Below are 23,981 nucleotides of genomic sequence, written 5' to 3' on the forward strand. Positions count from 1 at the left end.
TGTGCCTCTTGTCATAGGCACACATAATAATAATAATAAATCCGACGAATAGTAATATGTGTGCCTCTTGTCATAGGCACACATAATAATAATAATAAATCCGACGAATAGTAATATGTGTGCCTCTTGGCATAGGCACACATAATAATAATGGATTATATTTATAAGGTGCTTTTCGAGACCCTCAAAGCGCTTTACAGTTCTACTATTCATTCACGCTCACATTCACACACTGGTGGAGGCAGCTACAGTTGTAGCTACAGCTGCCCTGAGGCAGACAGACAGAAGCGAGGCTGCCATATCGCGCCATCGGCCCCTCTGGCCATCACTAGTGTCTTGCCCAAGGACACAACGACCAAGACAGGCAGAGCTGGGGATCGAACCGGCAACCTTCCAGTTACAAGGTTGCCGGTTACCGCTGGTTACCAACGCTGTTAGCGTTACTAACAAGAAAATGCGGTGCAGTCGCGTTACTATTTTTCAACAAACAGACGGTTGAAGCTGTGTTCAGCTTACCGCATCTTATTGAAGTTGCACGGAAGTAGCTGTAAGTAATCTGGGCACTACACCTTTAAGCAGCTGCGCGCTCCCGCGGGCGGCAATCACTTTCTGGCAGACGATCAGTTTTTGGCTGGAGCTAAGGGGCAAAACAATGGCATGAGTGCTGCTGTTTGGCTGAGGAAGACTAAAGTAGTCGTGGTAAGCCAATCACATGACCACCTCAAGATGGCAAAGCAACAAGGTGATATATACCAGTTTTTAAATTGTGTTGATAGGCCACATCAAACCAGAGTCATGATAAACAATATATACGCGGCGTTTTTTCCTGAATAGTTTCGTCACATTTACTGTCTAAGGATGGCGCTAGCAAGCACTCTCTGCTTATGACCAAAAAAACAAGAAGCAAAACAAAAAACAGCCCGTTCATGTTGGTGGAAAAATCGACCAATCAAAAAAATGTTATGGCAACATGACATTTGGTTGTTTAGGAAGAGGGGGAAGTTTTAGGAGTGACAGCGAGAGAGAGAGAGAGAGAGAGAGAGAGAGAAAGACAGCAGAAAAAGAGAGAGAGAGACTTTTGAGATGTGAGAGATTTGTGATGTTTAGCGTGTTTGGAGGGTGTAGTTAATGTGTTGTCTTGTGTAGTTAGTGTGTAGTGTTGTAAATAGTTTTGTGTTGTGTGTCAGAACAATCAGGCGACTGCATATCTCAGTTGTTCTCCTGACTGAAGTTTGGTCCGTTTACAGCATCCTGCCATGCGATTGCATTTGTCCCTAACCATCAGGAACCCTCACGTTAACTTTTATCGAGTGGAAAAAAGTTAGCGTTCATCCTCCAGCTTCACTGTGTTTATGTTATGCTAACATAGCTGTGTAGCTAGCGATCACGTAGCACATCATTATATACCAGCTAGCCCAACTTCAGTAACCCTACAAACGTCACTGCTGTTTAGTTTTCTGTCTTCATTTATGTTGGAAGTGATAGCAGAGCTGTACGTTTGAATGTTTCAGAAATCTCTCAGTCAGAACATGCTATATCATGTTTAGGTGGAAGCTAGCGAGCTAACTTCCTGCTAACTTCTAACTCTGTTAAATTGACTAAATCCTGTTTTCATGGATGCCTGGATGTTAAACTTAATTGTTACACCTGGTAAAGCAGCAACACTGGTCATTTTATTAAAGGTGAAAGAATTTAGACAGTTTTTAATTCTCAGTGATGCAGGGGCGGATCTCGAGAAATTTTCTTAGGGTGGCAAAGAAATCAAATGGGGTGGCATTTATATATGCAGGTGGTTACATATGGTTAAAATGATTCAAATGCAGTAAGTATACACGTTTTTCATATAAATATAGTCTATAACTTAATTATTGTCTGTAGCCCACATAATTACACACTTTAGTTACATAAAACATGTGAGTTTTGATCTTATGTACAGTATAGCCTGTATAATAAATAAATATGGAGCCCAATAAGTATAAAATCCAGAAAGCTACACAACATGGGGCGGTTCATTTACAAACACAAGTCTAACTTAAGTTTCACTGTTTTTTGTTAGAAAACAATCACATTGTTACAGCTTAAATTACACAAAATATCAGAAATCTGCACTGTCATGAACATAAATTTAAACCTAATTTTTCATGATTTGTTGGATTAACCCTCTGAGGTCTGAAATACAACCGGACATTTTTGACTCCTTTTGAGTTTACGTTTGTATTTCACCCTCAAATTGTTTCATTTTATTTTTCCCCCTTGCCTTGTTTGGTATCTTTTCAGCTCAACTGAATTTAGTTGTTTTTTGTCACTGACATACTGCATTAGTACTACTGATCTGAAATCACACAAAGAACTTAAAATCCTAGTAGTTTTTTTTGTAAAAAAACCACAGACATGTTGAGTAAATTTTATAACTTGAAATGCAAATATAAATTGTACATTTTGTAAACATATACAACTATTTATCTAAAAATGCAGCCAATACACCTGCCGTTTTTTTCATTTTGTACAACCATTTAAAAATATTACTAAAACTAAAATGAGAGAACAATCAGGTGTCGCAATAAGATGCCCCACAAATGATGTGTGCCAGTAAAAAATGAGTTTTTCCACCAAAAGAAAGAGGAGAGCAGCACAGGGATAAACCTGCAGGCCTGACAACAGCAGGTGTATCACTCCGCTGGTTTTCTACTTAGTGACAGTGTTTACGTTGCAAATGTGCCTTAGTGACATTCATTAGTGCCCTCACTGACACACAAAACAAAACGACTACACAACAGAACAGCTACACAAGACAACACAATACACTAAGTATACACTCCACACTAAACGTCACAAATCTCCCACATCTAAAAACTCTCTCTCTCGCTCTCTCTCTCCCTCTCTCTCACTCGCTCGCTCTGTCTCGCTGCCGTTACCGTCACTCCCAAAACTCTCCCCTCTTCCTAAACAACAAAATCCCACGTGTTGACTTTTTTTTAAAATTGGTCGACATGGTGCATTTTTCCACCGATAGGAAAGAGGTGGCTTTTTTTCCTTTCTTTACTGTTTTCGCGCTTTCCTTAGAAAACGCTTAAAACACACACACACAAACGTGACCACAGTATTTAGAAAAAAGCGTGGCTTATATATATTATCATAACTCTGGATTTACTGGCCTGTAATTAAAATTTAAAACTTTGAAGTCTGAACTTTCAATGTGGGCTGAAATAGAGACTCAGTGTGGCTGCAGCTTGTTGCTGTGTCAGCTTACATCAGTCATGTGATTTGGAGGTGCAGCGTGTCCGTGGACCACAGAGGGTTAATAACACTCACCTTGCTTCCATTTCCAGAGTGTAACATCCAACCACCTGTGTAAAATCCGAAATTCCCATGGTGTTGTTCAAAATGTGCTCTGGCACAATCATAAGCATCGCTTGCTGCTGATAAAAAGAAAAAAGCCGCTCCTGCTATGGGCTGAACCATTTGTTAATGGTGGAGGGGGGAACACTATGCAATATATTCAGTTTTAGCATTTATATTCACTGTTGACTGTAACTACGCTCAAACTGTTAATGCTATCTTATTTTAATAAACAACGCTGTCATATGCAAAACTGGGGTGGCACTTGGGGTGGCAAGGGATCATTTTAGGGTGGCACTTGCCACCCCATGCCACCCTTCTAGATCCGCCCCTGCAGTGATGCCGCAGTGTTTGTTTGACTTTCGGTTTGAAGCGGACGGAGTTTAGGACCCAGATTACTCCGCAAGGCTCCTGACTATGGTAGTCATAGTGCTCCAACAATCCATCAAGCAGTGCAGCTTCATAGCTTACCAAAGTCCTACTAAAACATTTTTGACAGATTTTTGAGCGCCGTGTACCACATAAAATCGGTTCGAGGTCAGTAAGCACAACCAGAATTCATACATAAGGCGCACCGGATTATGAGGCACACTGTCAATTTTTGAGAAAATTAAAGGATTTTAAGTGCGGAAAATACGGTATACAGAAGAAAAGAATATATCGCGATATATATCGTTACCGCTCATCCTTCAAGTTATACCACGATATGGATTTTAGGCCATATTGCCCAGCCCTATGTCTAAATTCATTTAGTTTGTCGTGAGTTTATTTTATATTGCCTAGGTTGTCCTGTCATAGCTCCTTGGTTATTAGCTTCCCCTTGTCTCTCTGCCCTCTCTGTGTCTCTGTTTGTGTGTGTGTCCTTTTATGTTCTTTCTTTTTTCTGTTCCCATGTTCTCCTCTTTATGTTTTATCCCGTGTTTCCCAGCCCATCATGTCTCTCAGCTCTCTCTCCCTCGCCCTCTTAGTGGAGTCTGTGCTTTGTCCTCTTACCTGTTCCCGTGTTCCTGTTCTTGTGTTCCATCCCATCTCCCCAGTCTTCGTGTGATCCATGTCCTGTTGTCACAGCGTCCGTCTCATTATGTTTCCTGTTTTATTTTGACAGTGTCATTTTGCTTCCCTGTGGTGTCGTGTTCATTTGTGTCAGCTGTGTTCCCCGTGGGAGAATGTGTCTCTCCTGGCTGTGTGTTTCCTTGTGTTTGTTTAGGTTTCAGTATTCCCAGTTTAGGTTAGTTTTGTTTTTCTTTGACATTCCAACAATAAAGCTGTGTGTTTGTGTCAAGTCCTGCCTGACATTTGGGTCCAATCCTGCCTGCTCCACACACAGTTCATGACATATTTGCTCATTCTTGTGTGCAAGAAGAGAAGTTCTGGAAGTTCTGGAGAGTTGTTGTGTTGGGGCTAATGATTCCTGTTGATTTGTTTCATCATAAAAACTTGTGGGACAGTCTTAGAAACAGGGGACAGTTTAGATTAAAATGGCATGATTTCAAAGCGCTGTTTCATTGGTTACTGGGCTGATGAGTTACCTCTGAGTCTTGCAAACATCCAAACAAATGCAGAAAGCGTTGAATGAGTATTCACTTTATTTGTGTTTATTGTGTGAACTCTAAAACAGCTTGTTGGAAAGCTTTAAAGGAAATCCCAGTCTGATGGCAGGAATTCTGATCAGAGGCTCTGGCTGAGCGTGAACGATGTGAACAGATTCTGCAAATGAGCTGAAAAAATGCAACAAGGGCCACTGAGCACGTGCCAGGGGACACGGAGCTTTGCTCTGATTGGTGCACAGACTCCGTTTACCCATTTACAGCAGAGCGCTGATGGGCCGCCACTGAAGCAGCCTGTAGGAGAGTTAAAACATCATCCTCATCCTTCCTGTTCTTGTCAGCAGGTCCTGGCTTTAAATCACAAACCAGCCTTGTTTCTGCTCCAGATGTTCAAATGAAACGGTTGGAGAGTCTCCTTGTGTGCCACAGCGCCTATCTGCTCTCAGCCATGGCTCTTGATTACTCTCCATATAGACCCGTTGGTTTCTGCTAAATGCCTCCACCTGCTCCTTCTCTGCACTCTGATCCCACTAAGGCACTTATATCTGGTAATGTAAGTCACACGCATTCATTTTTATAAACTCATATCAATGAATAATCCTGCAGGGCTCTGTGAGACTGATGAGGAGTGGAGCTGAAGCTCAAACATAAACGTTTGTCTCCTAAAAAGGTCAAAATATCCAGAGAATGCTACTCAGTTCAGTCGCACGCACAAAAAGCTTTTCTCCATCTAAAGACATTTACACACTTCCCCTGAACGCCTCACACAGAATCACAAAGACTCACACAGACCAACACAGACTCACACGGACCGACACAGACTACAAAGACTCACACAGACTGACTGTGAGGAGTAAATATTTAAACAAGACATTCTTCAGGCGAAATAAAGACACTCAAGACAGTTTAGATGGTAACAACGTGCGCACGCTGGGTGAGCGCTGCTGTCTCAGGCTCACCACCAGCGTATGTGGCAGTTCTTTATTTATAGCGTTTCAGAGTATGTGTGTGTGTGTGAAGTTTATGATCTCAGAGTGTGTGTGTGTGATTCTGAAGAATGGGCCCTCTTTGTATTTGGGAGTGTATAGATAAGAACGTCCTGCTCTCCCTTCCTGGGAGTGAAACGGCTCGTAGAGAACCAGGTGCAGAGGAAATATACTGGGTGAATCATATCTGAGAACACTATGCTTTTGTCTTTCATTTAAGCTTCACTTCAGCGAAACAGTAAAACCATAAAATACGATTAAATGGAAAGAATAAATGGGTAAACAACTATTAACACTAAAATTAAAGATAAACTTTCAATAACGCATAAATGGCAGTGGAATAATACTTGAAACATTTGAAAATCTCTTAACATATCCCTCCTGTTGTTAATTTGTTTTACACATTTTAACTTTTATCAGCATACAGTCTCTGGACAGTGCATTTTAACTGTTGCTTCATTATTAACAGGAGTGTCTTTTTCCTTTTAGTTACAGGTTGTTTCTTCATCTTCGCTGTCGGTGTTTGAGTTAGTGTCGGCGTGCTCCAGCAGTGTCATAATTTCTTTTTGGCCGACAGGGTCCGGTGTAATAGCTGTGGCTATCAGTCTGTTGATCATGGATCTTATGCAGGGAATACAGCAACAGCCACATAGGGTCAATATGGCTGCAAGAACAGCTATTGACACTAGGATTGATGACACTAGGCTGCGGTACTTTCCAAACATGTCCATCCAGCTGTCCCACATGGAAGTGTCCACCCAGAATGTTCTTTCATTCTCTCGTTCAGGGTCTTCAGTCTTTCCAGGGCTCTGGTCAGACTGCCGTCAGCTGCAGTGTTGTTAGGTATGAAGGTCCAGCATTGTTCTCCACTTCTTTGTTTCTCGCTGCGCTATGCGCGTTCTTCTGGGCATAGGCTGCAGCTTAAAAATGGTTCCCCTTTCAGGACACGCCACATTTGAGCCTGCCGGTAACCGGGCAGTGTGGGTCACATGGGTTGCTGGTGCAGGCCGTGTTCATGCCTACCAGGGCCAGTGATAAGAATACTGTGAACACGAGCATGGAACACATCGTTGTGACAGTGGTCAGTTGGCATCCTCTTGTCCAGCATCGACGCTGCGTCTGTGCGGTTTCTCACCCTCAGGGGCATCCTGGTTTGCATTTAGTATTTCCATCTCCATCAGGTCTCCTCTGTGAGCGCTTCTCCTCTTCTCGACCGTGGACACACCCTTGGCCTCCAATGAGTAGACACCCAGCAAGAGGAGCGAGTGTCTCAGTGTTGCCACTGATAGCCCTTCTCCCACCAGTGAACACCAGAGGTTAGAGCGGTCTGCAGTCTAGACTTTACTGCTCACTTTTCTATTCGGGAGATTGTGGTTCTCAGATTGGTTCATTAACATATGACATCTTATATAGGTATGCATGTGAACAAAGAATACCCTGAGTGTGTGTATCTATCTATGTGTATGGGGTCAAGATGTAACCCCAGGCAGACTCCCCAAAGCTGGTGCCAGGAGTCTAGCGGTACATCTGAACAAAAGGCTCTTAGACTCAAACAGATATACGTGTGTTTGCTATACCATATATCAGCAGGAGAAGATACGACCTCTCCTAGGAGGTGTGTGATCTATGCCAGAACACTCTGAAGAGGAGTGAACGCACTCCCCTCTTCATGCTACACAGAGTTGTTACAGACCTCCTAGGATGAGACATTCTTTCAATCTACAAATGATTATATACTTCTAAGCATAAATGACAATCACAATACAAATCTAACATTTCCCCCTTTTGGCAATTATGCTAGAAAAGTACCCAGTTATGATCCCGTCATGTCTGACAGTGTCAATGCAAACATTTTTATACTCAGCATATGTAAACGCACACAGTTTGACAAATATATTAGCAGTTATCCAAGTTCTCATTGATCTCATTCAATGGTAAACTGCATCCTACAAGCAAACAAATGAATTGTTAATGGTCATAAGAGAAATTAACATTTTCAAGATCACCCAGCTTGGTGGTGCTCCTCTGCAAGACATGTAAATCACACGTCTCTCTGCAGAGTGGTTTAAGTTCTGCAGGGCGTCATAAATGTCTCTTCCAGTTGTTTCCATCACTGTTCATAGAACCAGAGTCCAAATGTATGTAGAATAGACATTCAGACATACCAGTTGAGTTTGCCGTTTGTCAACATGGGTCTCAGCTATTGTGAGAGCTGCAGACCTCTTCAGCACTCTAGTTTTATGGCCTCTGCCAACCCCATCACCTCACTTCAGGCCTCTGTACTGTGGGGATACATATGACTCCTCCATTGTCCATCCTCTGCAGGAAAACCCTCTGTGGAAAGGGTGCTGGATCCAGTTATCTTACTGCTGTTATGATCCCAGCAGTCTTCAGAGTGTCATCGTATGCACAGTACAGTGACACAGCATTAGGTGATGTTCATAGGAAACTGCTGTCATCACCACCATAGCTTCTGGCCCTGTGCTTCTCACAGAATCATGATGCCATCCTTGAACTCTGCCTGCGTTGTCACTTTTGGAGCTTGGCACGCTCCCTCATCCTTCAGGTGCCCGTCTGTTGTCCACAATCTCCTCTGTTGGCCTCTGAAAGGCCCCCTTGGCACAGCTCTCATTCCAACGCAGCTTCATGGTCCTTGCTGTGGCTCCAAAATCTGATCCCATGGTGGGCCCCAAACAGCTCGACCTTTGACCTCAGCCACTGCCTGGGCTGTCAGCTCTGCCTGGAATGGGTTCTCGCTTCTCACTGGGCCTCTGAAGATTTCTCAGGAGATTCCTTTCAGCAATACTCTGACTGCTGCACCTGTATTTCCTTGCTAGGAGGAGAAACTTCTATTTGGAGAGCATGTAAAGCATCATCAAACCACATTCTTTAGTTCAGTGAGCTTCATTTATGGACCATCAAAGCCTCATCTGAACACAGATGCACCACTTGCATTCTGAACTGTTAATCACAAAGATCACACAAAATCATAAAACATAGTTCAGAAAACATGGAAAAGATGGTTTCATGTAACTGTGTAATTCTGGACCCCTCCTCTTGACGCATGGACACTCCCATGAGTCAACTCATCAAACCAGATTCCTGTCTGAAAGAAAAAGGTTAGCTAGATCATGTCCCAGGCAACATCAGGGCGTCTCCCCTCTGGAGCAGCACCACCCCGGACCTATAACCCTGCAATAAAAGCTGTTAGTGTGTTTTGCATAATAAGTTTGTTTCACATCTGGCTCCGCCTGAGCCTGCATACACACCATCATGGCCTGGAAAACAAGATCTGGAAGTGAAATCAACCTTCACACTTATAAACAATTGTATCATAAGTAGCAATAAACTACTCAGCATCAACAGGACAAGTATCATGTGCAGGTTTCTCAAATCAGTAAACTACAATTATTGGCATAATTTGGCTCAGACATGGATCATCCCATGTCTCAGTTAACATTAGTGTAATCGGTGACTTCCCTTAAGCAAAGTCACTCCATGTATTTAACACTAGGAGCTCAGTAGTGGCCAGCTAATGAGCCCCATATTAAACTATTCCATAAACACTGCATCTCTTAGTTGCTTTCTCATGTTACTTGTCCGTCTCTGCTGAATCCTCTACATGCACTCTTAGACAAACAAACATTAGCAACACACATGGACAATCCTGGAGGTCAGGCACAAATTGACAGGTTCCAGAGGTGCTATAAAAAGACCATAAAGACCATAGCTGTGGACAAAAGTGACACTAGTTTCAACACAGGAATGTTTTACATGTTATTCACATCGTCAAAGTAACCTTCACATGTCTCCAACAACACAGTGTAACAGCATCACCAACTCATAACCTGTAAACGCAGTTTTCTTCACACGTAAACCCAGAAATCCTGTAGTAGAAGACATCAACCAGCTATCCTGGTATAAATCACATGATCAAATCACATGAAGAACTGTAATGCTGTAGAAATGTTAGCGCCATGCAGGTGTATACACACTTTCTCACAGCTACCTCTGTGAACAACACAAGGTAGTGAATGACACCCCTGGTAGATGCACAGACACAGAGAGTGGCATTTAAAAGGTTAAATCATCACGCAACCTCGAATGTTGCTGTCCTCTTTCTGCTCCTGTAAAAAGAAACACACATAGATTCATCTGCACCTTTGTCAGGGTGGGGTTAACTTGCACAGTGATGTCAGTTAGTCTGTCAGCTTCTGTCCGCTTTTACCAGTCAGTCAGTTTTATTTTCTCTCAGTTATTCATTCATGCATTCATTCATTCTTTCTTTGCTGACAGTGGGAATTTTGTCGCATTTTCATTTCCACTTCTCAGCAAAATGACGTCATTTCAAAAAGAAAAGAATTTAGACTGGATTTTTCTCGTTGAAACTTTTGGACAGGAACTTATTTCCTAATTGTCCCAGATAAGTGACTTCCTCCTGAGCCCATTTTAATGTGGAGAAACTCACTTGCAACAATTTTCTCGACGTGTCGTATAGCGCTCTGTTCTAATCGTGCAGATCTGCTCAAACAGAGATCATCAAACAAAACTTTCAGTGCACTATGAAAGTATCAAAATAAAAAAGGCCTCGTTAAGTCATGACACATGCTCCTCATCTCAGGAGGGTAAATCATGGCTAGCATGGTTTATCATACCATCATACTAATTGGCAGGCTCAACTTCACAACAAAGAAAAATCATCAGCTAGATTAATTCAAAACCAACCATCAGCCGCACAACACACAACATAAGCCTCATGTCTCATTAGCTATGAATTTTAATCCCCAGGACTGTACTTTTCACTCATTTAGGCCACAGATTTTATTTAGTTTTCCTTTTTCCCCGTCATCATAAAACATGTGACATGTCATCAGGTATTTCACAAAAACGTTTGTTCTTATGTATTCAAAGTTTTGTATTTGGGTGCAGGATTCACTCACATCACAACAGGAAACTCAGTGTTTTAGAGTCTCCACTCCAACACATCCCATTCACTCGTACTAGAATTCAGTCACCTTTCATTAATCTAAGAACCATCAACTAATTTGCATATCAGCTATTAACCCACTAAGATGACAGGACAACAGAAATGCATGTTCAAAATATTATCACAAAATAGAATTTCCCTCATACAGTAAATTACTTGTGCTGCATCAATCAGGCAGAAAGCATCTCCCAATTTACTATATTAACAACTAAATTTATTGTCTGATCACTGGTTGGTCAAACCAGAATCTTTTTTTTTTTTTTTCCCACAAAAGTTAAACTGTTGTCCTGCAACCTAGAGAGTTAACTGTCAGCACTGGATAAATTCAGCATTTGATAACAAGTCTCTGTTAAATTTACACTATTTTAGCACTGATGAGAGATAACAAGCTGATTTTCATTGCATGTGAGTTTGTGTTATTAGGCAGGTTTAATCAATGTCTCTGGAGTTGCATCTCCAGCAGGGCATGTTCTTAAAGCTGCCTTTCCTACACGCTTCTCTGCTATTAATTGATCATTTTAACCAATGTGCTGTGAGTCCACTGGTCTTTGCATCACACTATGACTTGGACAAAATGATAAACAGACTCACATGCATAAGATGTTGTCTAATCTTCATGGGCTCTCTTGTGTTTGTGTTAGTAGGGTTAATGCATGTTCTGCTTGTGTGTGTGATTTTGTATATGTTTCTTTTGCAGTGTTTCAGATTCCTTCACAATTTTCCACTTAAGCAGTCAGTTTTCTTTTCCCCAGGTTTGCTAACCCAAATTTTGATTTCCACATTAAACAACAGCTTTCCTCTGTGTTCTCACCTACTCTCACTCTGTTGTCCTCTCCCACTTAAACAGTCCAATAGCCGGCAGTTCTTCTTCAGCTTTGTCCTGTGTTCCACTGTCTCTTCTTGCCATTTTGCTCCGAAAGTGGCAAATGTCAACCTCCAACAGTCTCCTCAGTTCTCCTCAAACGTCCTTTTCACAAGCACAGTGACTTTGCAGCTTGTTGGAAACACAGTGTCATTCATCCAATCAGTCAGGATGATGGTTTGCTCTTCTTCTCCGATGCTGTTTGTCCACACTGCTGCTGCTTGCTGGGTCTCTTTGCTCAGGACTTCGCTGCTGTCTCTTTATCTGCCATGTTATTGCTCTTTGGAACTGCATTCCTTGTCTTCAGGGAGGAGTGAGAGCTCACTTGTGAGGATGAGGGACACATGGAGCTGTAAATAAGTTAGCCAAAAACTTGGCCTGAACATTTCCAATAGTGTTAAACTATAACTTTTTTCCGACCGCTGCATATGGGAAATTGATCCAGGTCTGCGTTTCATCTGAAAATGACAAAACTAGGACATTTCCATTATTATTCTCATTACTTAACCGACACACAGAACTCTCTCTCTGTTTTTGTGCTCTCCTTTCTTGAAAGCAGAAAATGAGATTGTAGTTGTTCTTGGCTAATAAACACAAAACCTTTTTCCTATGATTTTTCATCTACAATGTAGATTTTGTCTCTTTTACTCTTTTTTCTCTTTACACTAGCTGGTGACCTGCAGAATCACCGCCTCACAATTGGAGGCAATTACATTTACACAACGCACACACACACACTGCGACGTCAGACACATTCACACACTCACTTTTTCATCTGCATAAATAAAACATATGGCTGATGATATGTGCCATGGTGATCCATAAGTATGATCACAAGTTTTATTTAATTATTTTTCAACCCAACAAAGCAAATAAACAAAAACATGATGCTGATGCTATGAACACTCTACACACATGAATCAAGATCCAGGAAAACTGCTGCGCATCTGAAAGAAGAAGCTGAACTCACGGATACGCTACATACTCGAGTTATCATAGTTCTCTTCCCTTTCTTTGATGAGTTCTCAGCCAGCTCCTGATCTGATAATGTGTAGCTTGCTCATCAGCTCAGAAGAGACAGCAACACAACCTCACACAGTGGTTGTGTGCTTTGCCCACAGTGGCAAAGACTTACATTTTCATATTCACTCAGCTTCTCCATCATGTAGTTTTCAGCTGTTTCACACAGGGTTCAGCATAATAGTTGTTTTCATAGGCGTACTCTATATCTCAACAATGGCTCATAATAAGATGACAGTTTTCAAACAGGTCAAGTGCTCCATGCACGTCATTAGTTAAAATATTTGCCTATTTTTTGGGCTTAGAGTTATCAATAATATTTTATTGTAAATTGCTTATAATTTTATTTTTCCTATATTTTATTTTGATTTATTGTATTTGGAAACACCTTGTTTTGCTTTTTATTTATTAATACTGCCAACATACACTCTGTGTGACCTTCGCTGATATTAGAGTCGGGGAGGTTATTAAGGCAGCCTTCTACCCTGGTCTAGACCCAGGCGGCCTTAATTTTATGTGTTGATGCGCAACCTTTGACCCCTTCTCACCAGTACATCGGTCAACACAGGAAACAGTAAGAGTGGTGCAGAAACCTGTTGTTTCTATTCAAAAGGTCACTCACTCTTCAACAACACATAAACTTCACACGCGGTACTATAATCCTATTTTAGTTGACACGTTCTTTATTTTCATTCACTCGTGAGAGTGAGATCCCTTTATTTCACGTGAGAGTGAGATCCCTTTATTTTCATTCACCGTGAGAGTGAGATCCCTTTATTTTCATTCACTCGTGAGAGTGAGATCCCTTTATTTCATTCACTCGTGAGAGTGAGATCCCTTTATTTTCATTCACCGTGAGAGTGAGATCCCTTTATTTCATTCACTGTAAGAGTGAGATCCCTGACTTCAACCTTTTAAACCGCGGAGTGACCCCACACAGGACCACAAACTCCGTCTTACAGGCGAAGTCCTTTCACTCGTAAGAGTGAGATCCCTGACTTCAGTCCTTAAAGGACTAGTCTTTTAAGAACCGTGTCAATCTAAAAACCGATTTTAGCCACAATGTGTTCTTGAGTGTTTATATTCACCTGCTTCGGATGAAAATGCCGGTCAGAGAGAATCCTCCTCGCTCCCTGGGATCGTGGACCTCTTGCTAAAACGCTGGCCAACGGCGAATTCACGTAGTTGGTCTTTACTGTTTCACTAGAAACAGGCTGACAGACTTTGCAGCGTGGGTTCACGAATCCAGGAAACGACGAGGTCACTCTATCCGGCTCAAGGACCAAATAAATGTGAGGAGTAAATATTTAAACAAGACATTCTTCAGGCGAAATAAAGACACTCAAGACAGTTTAGATGGTAACTGCACGCTGGGTGAGCGCTGCTGTCTCAGGCTCACCACCAGCGTATGTGGCAGTTCTTTATTTATAGCGTTTCAGAGTATGTGTGTGTGTGTGAAGTTTATGATCTCAGAGTGTGTGTGTGTGATTCTGAAGAATGGGCCCCTCTTTGTATTTGGGAGTGTATAGATAAGAACGTCCTGCTCTCCCCTTCCTGGGAGTGAAACGCTCTCAGAGAACCAGGTGCAGAGGAAATATACTGGGTGAATCATATCTGAGAACACTATGCTTTTGTCTTTCATTTAAGCTTCACTTCACGAAACAGTAAAACCATAAAATACGATTAAATGGAAAGAATAAATGGGTAAACAACTATTAACACTAAAATTAAAGATAAACTTTCAATAACGTACAAATGGCAGTGGGAATAATACTTGAAACATTTGAAAATCTCTTAACACTGACACAGACTCAGACAGACTGACAGAGACTCACACAGACTCACACAGACTGACACAAACTGACACAGACTCACACAAACTCACACAGACCAACACAGACTGACACAAACTCACACAGACTGACACAAACTGACACAGACTCACACAGACTGACACAAACTCAGACAGACTCACACAGACTGACACAAACTCACACAGACTGACACAGACTGACACAAACTCAGACAGACTGACACAGACTCAGACAGACCCACACAGACTCACACAGACTGACACAGACTGACACAAACTCAGACAGACTCACACGGACTGACACAAACTCACACAGACTGACACAGACTCACACAGACCAACACAGACTGACACAGACTCACACAGACCAACACAGACTCACACAGACTGACACAAACTCACACAGACTCACACAGACTCACACAGACCAACACAGACTCACACAGACCAACACAGACTGACACAAACTCAGACAGACTCACACGGACTGACACAAACTCACACAGACTGACACAGACTGACACAAACTCAGACAGACTGACACAGACTCACACAGACCAACACAGACTGACACAGACTCACACAGACCAACACAGACTCACACAGACTGACACAAACTCACACAGACTCACACAGACTCACACAGACTCAGACAGACTGACACAGACTCACACAGACTGACACAAACTCACACAGACTCAGACAGACTGACACAGACTCACACAGACTCACACAGACTGACACAAACTCAGACAGACTCACACAGACTGACACAAACTCACACAGACTGACACAAACTCACACAGACTGACACAGACTGACACAAACTCAGACAGACTGACACAGACTCACACAGACCAACACAGACTCACACAGACTGACACAAACTCACACAGACTGACACAAACTCACACAGACTGACACAGACTGACACAAACTCAGACAGACTGACACAGACTCACACAGACCAACACAGACTCACACAGACTGACACAAACTCACACAGACTCACACAGACTCACACAGACTCAGACAGACTGACACAGACTGACACAGACTCACACAGACCAACACAGACTCACACAGACTGACACAAACTCACACAGACTCACACAGACTCACACAGACTCAGACAGACTGACACAGACTGACACAGACTCACACAGACTCAGACAGACTCACACAGACCAACACAGACTCACACAGACTGACACAAACTCACACAGACTCACACAGACTCACACAGACTCAGACAGACTGACACAGACTGACACAGACTGACAGACCGACACAGACCGACACAGACTCACACAGACTGACAGACTCACACAGACTCACACAGACTCACACAGACCAACACAGACTCATACAGACTGACAAAGACTCACACAGACTCACACAGACTCACACAGACTCACACAGACCAACACAGACTCATACAGACTGACAAAGACTCACACAGACTCACACAGGCTCTCACAGAGCGACCACCATCAGCGTCCGTTCATCACACTCGGTTTTCAGTCAGCTGATGAAGGAGGTCTGTCCCACTGTTTGAATCTGATGCCTGTGATCTCTCGGCTCACCTGTACCCACCTGTGTGTCTTCCACATCCTTTTTGTGTTCCGTGTCGATAACATGCTGTCTCCAATTGGGAATTCTGCTCCCAGAGATCTAACAACAAAGCGGCGCGTCAGACACTGACTGTGATTGGTGGACTGCTCTCTGTGAGTCAGCTGATCCTGACCAGGTGTGTCAGCTGAGAGCAGGTCAGCCTGCAGCCGCCATGAGGAACGACGGCTAAGGAGCTCTGAGCCCACGCTCATGTCTGCTGCTCATATCTGCTGCTCATATCTTCCATTTTGTTCTTGTGGTCACTGCCCAAAGTTCGTGGTCGCAGGTGAGAGCAGGAATATGGGTGAAGCCAGGTGAGAGGGAGGTTGCCACTCCCACGAAAAAAATAGATTTTGCTGCAGTTGGTTTTGGCGTGTTTGCAGGGTGAGCTGATGAAAGGCGCTCAGCTTTATTAAATCCATCCTTAAAACAGTTTCTGTGCACGCCGCTCTCTTTGTTCACCGTGACTCGCTGATTCAAATCGATGCTGGAACTTTTCTGACGTTTATTTCTGCGCTGAACTAATCGTTGGGACACGTGGCCGCACGCAGCGCACTTATTAGCTGCTGAATGGAACAATGCGCTGCAGCAGAGAGATCCGGAGTGCGGCAGCTCCTTATTGATCGGCCTGCAGCGACGGCCTAATCCCATCATCGCTTTTATTAGTCTGAGCTACTACTACCTCCTCTGCCGCCTCCCTCTCCTCTTCGTCACCTGTTTCTCCTCCTCTGTTCAGCTGATTCGTTTTCGTTCTGTTTTCATCCTCTTCCTGACCTGTCAGCTTCCATCACTGAACCTTTCTCCTTCCTGTCTCTCTTTCATCTCTCGTTAGTTTGTTCTCCTTTATTTTCATCTGTTTACTTTTACTTCCAGTTCAGATCTTTGTCTTTATCCCCTCCTGCGTTTCATTTTAAACTCCTCCTGTCTCACATCTTCGTTCCCGTCCTCCTTCTCCATCTGCTCTCCTTCTTCCTGTGTAATTCCACCTCGTTGACCTGATCTTGGAGCTTCGCTGTGCTCCTCTTCCTCTTCTGTGTCCTCCAAACAAACAGAGGGTCGAGCAGCCTCACAGCCGACGGCTGCGGGCGCCGTCACAGCTCACTGCTCGCAGTAATTGGGGTCAAAAGCCTTGCACAAGGACAGGGAAGCAGGATGGAGGCCACAATCAGCAGCTCCCTGCTGTCAGACCGATCCGTCCAAAACAACACAGTGACAGGTTCTGCAGACTCTTCAGAGGGTGGAGTTATCGCAGCATCCACAGACACAGAAAGGTGGGTGGAGCTTCAGTGACATGCCCCGCTGGTTTGTGATGTTTTACTGCTGCCGCCATCTTGGTTGCAAAGACGCTGCAACACGCTTTTAGCCAATCAGCGTCCAGTTTCATACCGCCAATCCATGATAACTGAGCGTGAAGTCATCAGCACTGATTACGGAGGTTCTGTTTCACACACACTTCTACAGGAAGACTTATCGCCATCTGGTGGCCATCAGATAGGATTTTGGCAGAGGTGCTTCTGTGTGGCGTTGTTTTCCAGAAACCATCAAGTTTTTATGACATGGATAATATGAAACATCACGGCACGTTTGTTCGTCTCCTGAGGAGGACAGCCATGGTCCAGATGAAAAACTCAAACACTTGAGAAAGTATTGGCTGCGGTTGTGACTTCTTCTGCTTCTACAGCAGCACTGATTTCGTATATGTATTGTCTGAATGGCGACACCTGTAGTTCAGGAGAATACTGCAGCACCTTAACAGCGAGCATAAATAGAAGTGACCGTGTGATGATGTTACAGACACAACGTAACCAGTGGGGAGGGTTTGCTGAGGATGCGCTACCTGCAGAAATACTCTGAGCTGTAGTATACAGTACCGTATTTACTAGTACTGTAGTGTCTGGTACAGAGTAGAGAGAGAAACAGATCACAACATCTGGATCTTCAGACCTGACACTGATGCTGCTCTCTATGAAGATCACAGCTTTCCACTTAATAACCTGATTTTTGCTTTTTTACGGCACTGAAGGAGAAAAACTGTGATGACGTGAAATCATTTGAGTCCTGACACGTGGCAGGTTCGGACCAAGACTGAACACGATCAGGTTTCTTGGGTTTTCTGTCTGCAAGCTTCTGCCTGTCAAACATCGTCACACGGAGGTTTGGACCGAGCTGCGCAGGTGGGAATTTAACTGCTCTCGTGTGTTCAGGTGGTAGCACATCAGGAGCCAATCACAGCGAAGCTACAGGTCCCATACTGTGGAACAAAAGAAAGGAGGAAGCGATGAGGGAATGCACGAGGAAGGTTGCTTCACTCAGAACGAGAGACGATCAGAGGTTGACACGACAATATCAATATATCACTTAAATTAAAACTGACTGAAATAGTGAAGGAATCAGGATCAGATGTGAGGCGCTGTCGACAGAAACAGAAGAGGTCACGTGAACGAGATTGTAGGGTGGTTTGTGAGCGGAGCTAGACTGGTGTGTTTAAGCTCAGCATTATATAGGCTTAAAAATCTCCGTAGTCTTGTCAGTGACATATAGTGCTGAGACTGTTATGGGACGGACTGATGGGTGAATGCTCCAGCAGATGCAGACCCTCTCTACTCTAAAGCACCTGGAGGCGACTGCTGTTGTGATTTGGTTCAGTTGAAGTCAATCTTCTCTCTCCATCTCTTGAACTGAAAGACAAGATACATCAGGTCCAAACTGGGGTGGGCGGACATTTGAAAATGTGAGACATGTCCAAAGAGCCGTCACTTAGTAACAAAGAGCCGTTACTTCATGAGTGCAGGCTGACCTTTTCCAGAGCTGCGACAGACTGCAGCGCTGTCTCTGAGATGTCCACCAATCACAGACCGCAGATTAGACCTGTCCACCGTCACATGACCTCCAAACATGCTCGGCCTGTTCTGCACTACTGTTGGCACTTAGTAACTGACACACACATGTGGGAGACCCACAGATGTGGGAATGATAGGAAATCATCTCCATGTGGTGTCCCAGTCCCGGGTCTCTAAGGCTGCGCTGTCCTCAGGTGTGAGGATGTGGTCATTAATTTAGGGTCTTCCAGTGTGAATGACCTTTGACCCTCCATCGTTTAAACCTTTTTCCTGTCTGCAGAACTCACACACCTTTGCAGGTGATCAGTGCTCTCCTCTGCTCACTGCAGCGCTTCATTTTTACTGAGACACATTCACATCGGGTTTAGAAATGAAGAAGCAGATATCTCCAAAGGTTGAATCTGTTCATCTGGACGTAGCGTTTTGTGGGAGAAACATTTCGTCACTCATCCAAGTGACTTCTTCAGTCTCAGCTGACTGCAGGTTTCCCCAAACCTTATAAACAGTACATTTGCATAATGACTGAAACCAGCCCATTGAAGGAACAATGGGCTGGGAGGTCAGTTCCTTAATCATAATTATGCAAATTCCCATGACTATTGATCAACAATCACTGACCAAAACCCACTGATCAAAGAACACTGATCAACAACCATGAGTCCCATTCACAGAGAGTTGGGGAATAGCTGCAATCACAGCATTGTAAGATGGTGACAGATGTACCCTTAGGCCCCCTCCTCCATTCAGAGATGGTCTTTCCCTTTTCACGTAAATGGCCTCCTTGACTCCGCGCTCAAACCAGCGTTCTTCCCTGTCCAGGATGTGTACATCCTCATCTTTGAAAGAGTGTCCACTGGCCTGTAGGTGTAAATAGACTGCAGAGTCCTGGCCCGATGAGGTAGCTCTTCTGTGTTGTGCCATCCGCTTCGCTAGAGGTTGTTTGGTTTCCCCGATGTATAAATCCTGGCAATCCAGGTTTGGGGAAACCTGCAGTCAGCTGAGACTGAAGAAGTCACTTGGATGAGTGACGAAACGTTTCTCCTACCAAACGCTACGTCCAGATGAACAGATTCAACTTTTGGAGATTTACTTTCCTGGATGATTGAGAATGCATCAAGACGAAGAAGCAGATACTTTGACTACCATCAAGTTTTTTATCAAACTGAACTTAAAACAGTGACTTTTAAGGCAGGATTTAAAACACTATATAGACTCTGAAGTACAAATATCAAGTTACTCTAGAGTCCAGGCCCGATCTCCTCTACGCTTTGACCTCAGCTGTACTAAGAGCATCTGGTGGATGATCTCAGTGCTGTTTTGAGGTTATATATGTGGAGGAGGTTGCCATCATTTAACAGTTTAAAAGTAGAAGAATCTTAAAACCGACACGATAATGGACAGGGAGCCGGTGTAAGTTTGTGTTCATACCTTCTAACACCTATTAAAAGATGTGCAGCAACATTTTGGACTAACTGCAGGCGGCGGAGAGACGAGTGATGGAGACCCAAACAGAGAGAACTGCAGTAGTCCAGTCTAGAGGTGATCAATACGTTTGTCCAGGTCTTTAGTAGGATTTATTTATAAGCACATTTAAAAACAACACAGGTTGACCAAAGTGCTGTACACTTCCTCCTTTAGCAGGAAGATAAGACTTTGCTTTGGCAATTTCACGTAACTGATAAAAACTGGTTTTCACAACTGTGGACGCTTGGTTCTCTCATTTGAAGAGCTGTCTAAAAACACTCTGAGATTTCTAACAGTCTGAGAATGATGACGAGCAAGAGGGCCGAGGGTCTGAGTTAGCTTATCCAAAGGGGCGTGGCCTCTGAAAACAATAAGTTCAGTCTGGTTTTTGTTTAGGGTGAGAAAACTCTGTGTTAACAGCTTTAACATCATGTAGACCAGGGGTAGGCAACCTTTCTGATGGCGAGTGCCATTTAAAATTTCTTCAGAAGTCAGTGTGCCATATGATTGCATTAGCAATAAATTTAATAACGCTCTATATGAACAGTTACACATTATATAGAACCACTTTATAGAATTATATTTGTCGCAGATGTTGGCAGCTATCAGCGAATAGTTATCAGCTATTTTGAAACAAAAAAAAGACACTTTTTATCCATAACAGCAAATGAACTGTACAACAGAAAATACAAATGCTATTTATGGTCTCCTCACAACAATGATAAGAAAAATAAACTGGGCCAATATGGTATGTTTGTTAATACAGAGATACTAATGTTAATGTGATCTCTGGTCTCCCACTCAGAGACACGGGTCTCCGAGTGTCCAACATTCAGACAGCTACCTGAGGACACTCATGTGAGAGAAAATCTGCTCACACAGATATGTAGAGCCAAATGCTGTCAATAAGGCCTCTGCAATGTTCTGAAGACAGTTAAACTTGTCAGGTAGTGATGTCCAGCAGGTGAAAATGCAGCTCCATGAACACGCACAGCTGTGGATTCCAGCTGCTTCGATGTCGCATTAACTGGCATTAACTCAGCCAGTTAATGCGAGACAAATCTAGCTGCTCATTAAAGATTTCTGGTTTGATCAGAAAATAAAACATTGGTCCATACACCTGAAAGTCCCAAAAATGCATTGTGTCTCGAGTCTATGGATGCATTTTGACTACAGACCGGCCCCCCAGATATTAAAGCCATAAAGCCTTTGAATGAAAACAAACGCTGTTGTGACAGTGATGTACACGGTCTTGTTGGTAAATGTATGATTTCTATTCATTTTACGTCAGATAAAATCTTTGGTTGTAAGCTTCAGATAATTATTTAATAACAGCCAGACATTTTAAATGAGAATAAGAAAGTATTTCTTTGTGCCCCCCTTTCCCTGTTAATGCCCTACCTGGCCCCCTGGCAAAACTTTGCTAGACCCGCCCCTACACAGTTATCAGCTGTCAGCTAATTAGAAAAGGATCCTGGTGTTATTTGTCTCTCAGAAACAGTTCATAACTTCCCTTCAACTCATTCATGTCACCTAAAAGGTAAACCTGTTTCTCCATCACCTGTTCAGCTCTGATGATTCAGTAAGGACATCTCCTGGTTTCATCTTCATGTTTCCCTCTCACCAGATATCCAAACCGATATCATGACCAGCAGCTTTACAGCTGTGGCTCCAGCAAACATCAGCTGATACTAGAAATTAATATTAAATAAATTCTAACAACAGCTGATCAAGCTTAAACGTGCTGCTGTTGTTTAGTGCGACATCCGGTGGTTTCCTCTTTCTGGCGCAAAGTGGGAGATAAATAAACAAGACAGAAAAGCCGATCAGCTGATCATTGGGACGATTCCGTTTGTACGGGATGGTTGGCAACTCTGCTAACTAACCTTATGAATAAAATAAAGTTCACTATCAGTAACATCACAGCACCCGCCCAGCAGTATAGAAACTCCATCATGCTAGCTAGTACGCAGTACGAGTTATTGTAACTGACTGTAAAAAGTCAGCATAACGTAAATAAACTCCACCTAAACTTGGTTTATATCTGACCCAGATAGACTGCAGGTCATAACTTCTTACCTGAAGTTTAGTTCACCTGACGCTCCGACCGGCGGCTGCCTCAGGTCTCTCCTCCTCCTGCCTCCCGTTCCCTCATCCACCTGCTGGCCTCCACCACTTGTTAATTTTACTGAATCTGTGGAAGCTACGCCATAGCCACCACCAAACAAATGAGTTATTTTTACACACCGACCAGCGTCTGGCCAGTCCACCACCAAAAAATAAAAATAAAAAAAATAAAATCATCGGGCCACCGAGCAAATGCCCGGTATGCCCGATGGCCAGTCCAGCTATGGTCGTGTGTGCCATCAGTTAACCCTTCGCACGCGTGCCTAGGGTTGCCGACCCCTGATGTAGACGGTTAAGCAGAGGCTGCAGTGGGACATAATTGGAAGTGTGTGTGGTTATTACTCTCGCTTGCTGAAACGCTGTGTCATGGCTCAGCAGAGTTTGCTGTAACTTTTTCTCAGGACATTTTCTCAGGGACGGCTGAATTATTGGTGACAGGAAGTGCTTCTGCTAACTGTGCAGTGTGTAAATGGTTAGGAATTAGAAACAAAGTGGTGCTCCTGTAGTTAAAAGTAGGCTGTAATTAGTGTGAAGTGGCGCTCTCCGCGGACTGTAAAATGCTCTTAATTCATTACAAACACACTTGTTGGATCGGGACCCATCTGATTGGAGCAGAGCTTGGCCGTGGCTCGTGCTCCTGCGCTCAGGCCTCAGGAATAAAAAGATCTGCCTGTAATCTGCATTCTTCAAGGTTATTAATAAAACATCAAATCCAGCTAATGGCAGCAAACTTACCTTCCAACAGGTAATCAATCGTTTTTAGGCACGTTTGTGGCTTCTTTGGTGAATCGATGGCGGGCTCGGAGCTCGTCTGAGCAGGAACAGAGTCAGGCGCTGCCCCTGACTCCTCCCAGCACTTTAACACTAAACCCCATCAAAAGTTCCAAATGAACATGACCATGTCCGCTTTGGTCCGAGCATCTTAATCTCAGTAAAGACATTCACTGGGAGCGAGCAGGACGAGTCCATCAGAGGAACAGCTCGAACTCAGAGACGCTGAGATGGTTTGCACATGTGTGGAGGAGGGAGGGTGGAGGATGAAGATGGAGCTGCCGGGCAGAAGGAGAAGAGGAAGACCTCGGTCATCGGTAACTGTGTTTCTGGAAGGAATTTTTACTGATGTTTGTGAGTTTGGGCTCTTCCTCCAAATGAAGGATGAGCTGTGGTCATCGTTCTCAGTGCTGGACTTAAAAGACTAGTATGTGAACTCAGGTCTAAGCTGAGTCTTTAAGGTGCAGTTTTCAGTTATTTAGTGAATGCAGGTGATGAAGGTGAATTGATGAGGGTGAGCTGGGATCAGGTATCTGACCTGCTGAAGAAGAACGGAGCTGTTTTAAGGTGCAGTCGTGAACCGTGGCTGTTTCTCGTGGCTGTAATGTCCC

At 43.5% G+C, this 23,981-nt stretch overlaps 1 protein-coding gene across 1 annotated transcript in view; it reads left to right on the forward strand.

Moving 5' to 3' along the window:
- Positions 1-23,981, forward strand: part of oprl1 (opiate receptor-like 1) — a 144,712-nt gene that overhangs the window by 117,995 nt on the left and 2,736 nt on the right. The window lies entirely within an intron of this gene.

The sequence above is a fragment of the Oreochromis aureus genome, linkage group 20, assembly GCF_013358895.1.
Source record: "Oreochromis aureus strain Israel breed Guangdong linkage group 20, ZZ_aureus, whole genome shotgun sequence".
Taxonomy (NCBI): Eukaryota; Metazoa; Chordata; class Actinopteri; order Cichliformes; family Cichlidae; genus Oreochromis; species Oreochromis aureus.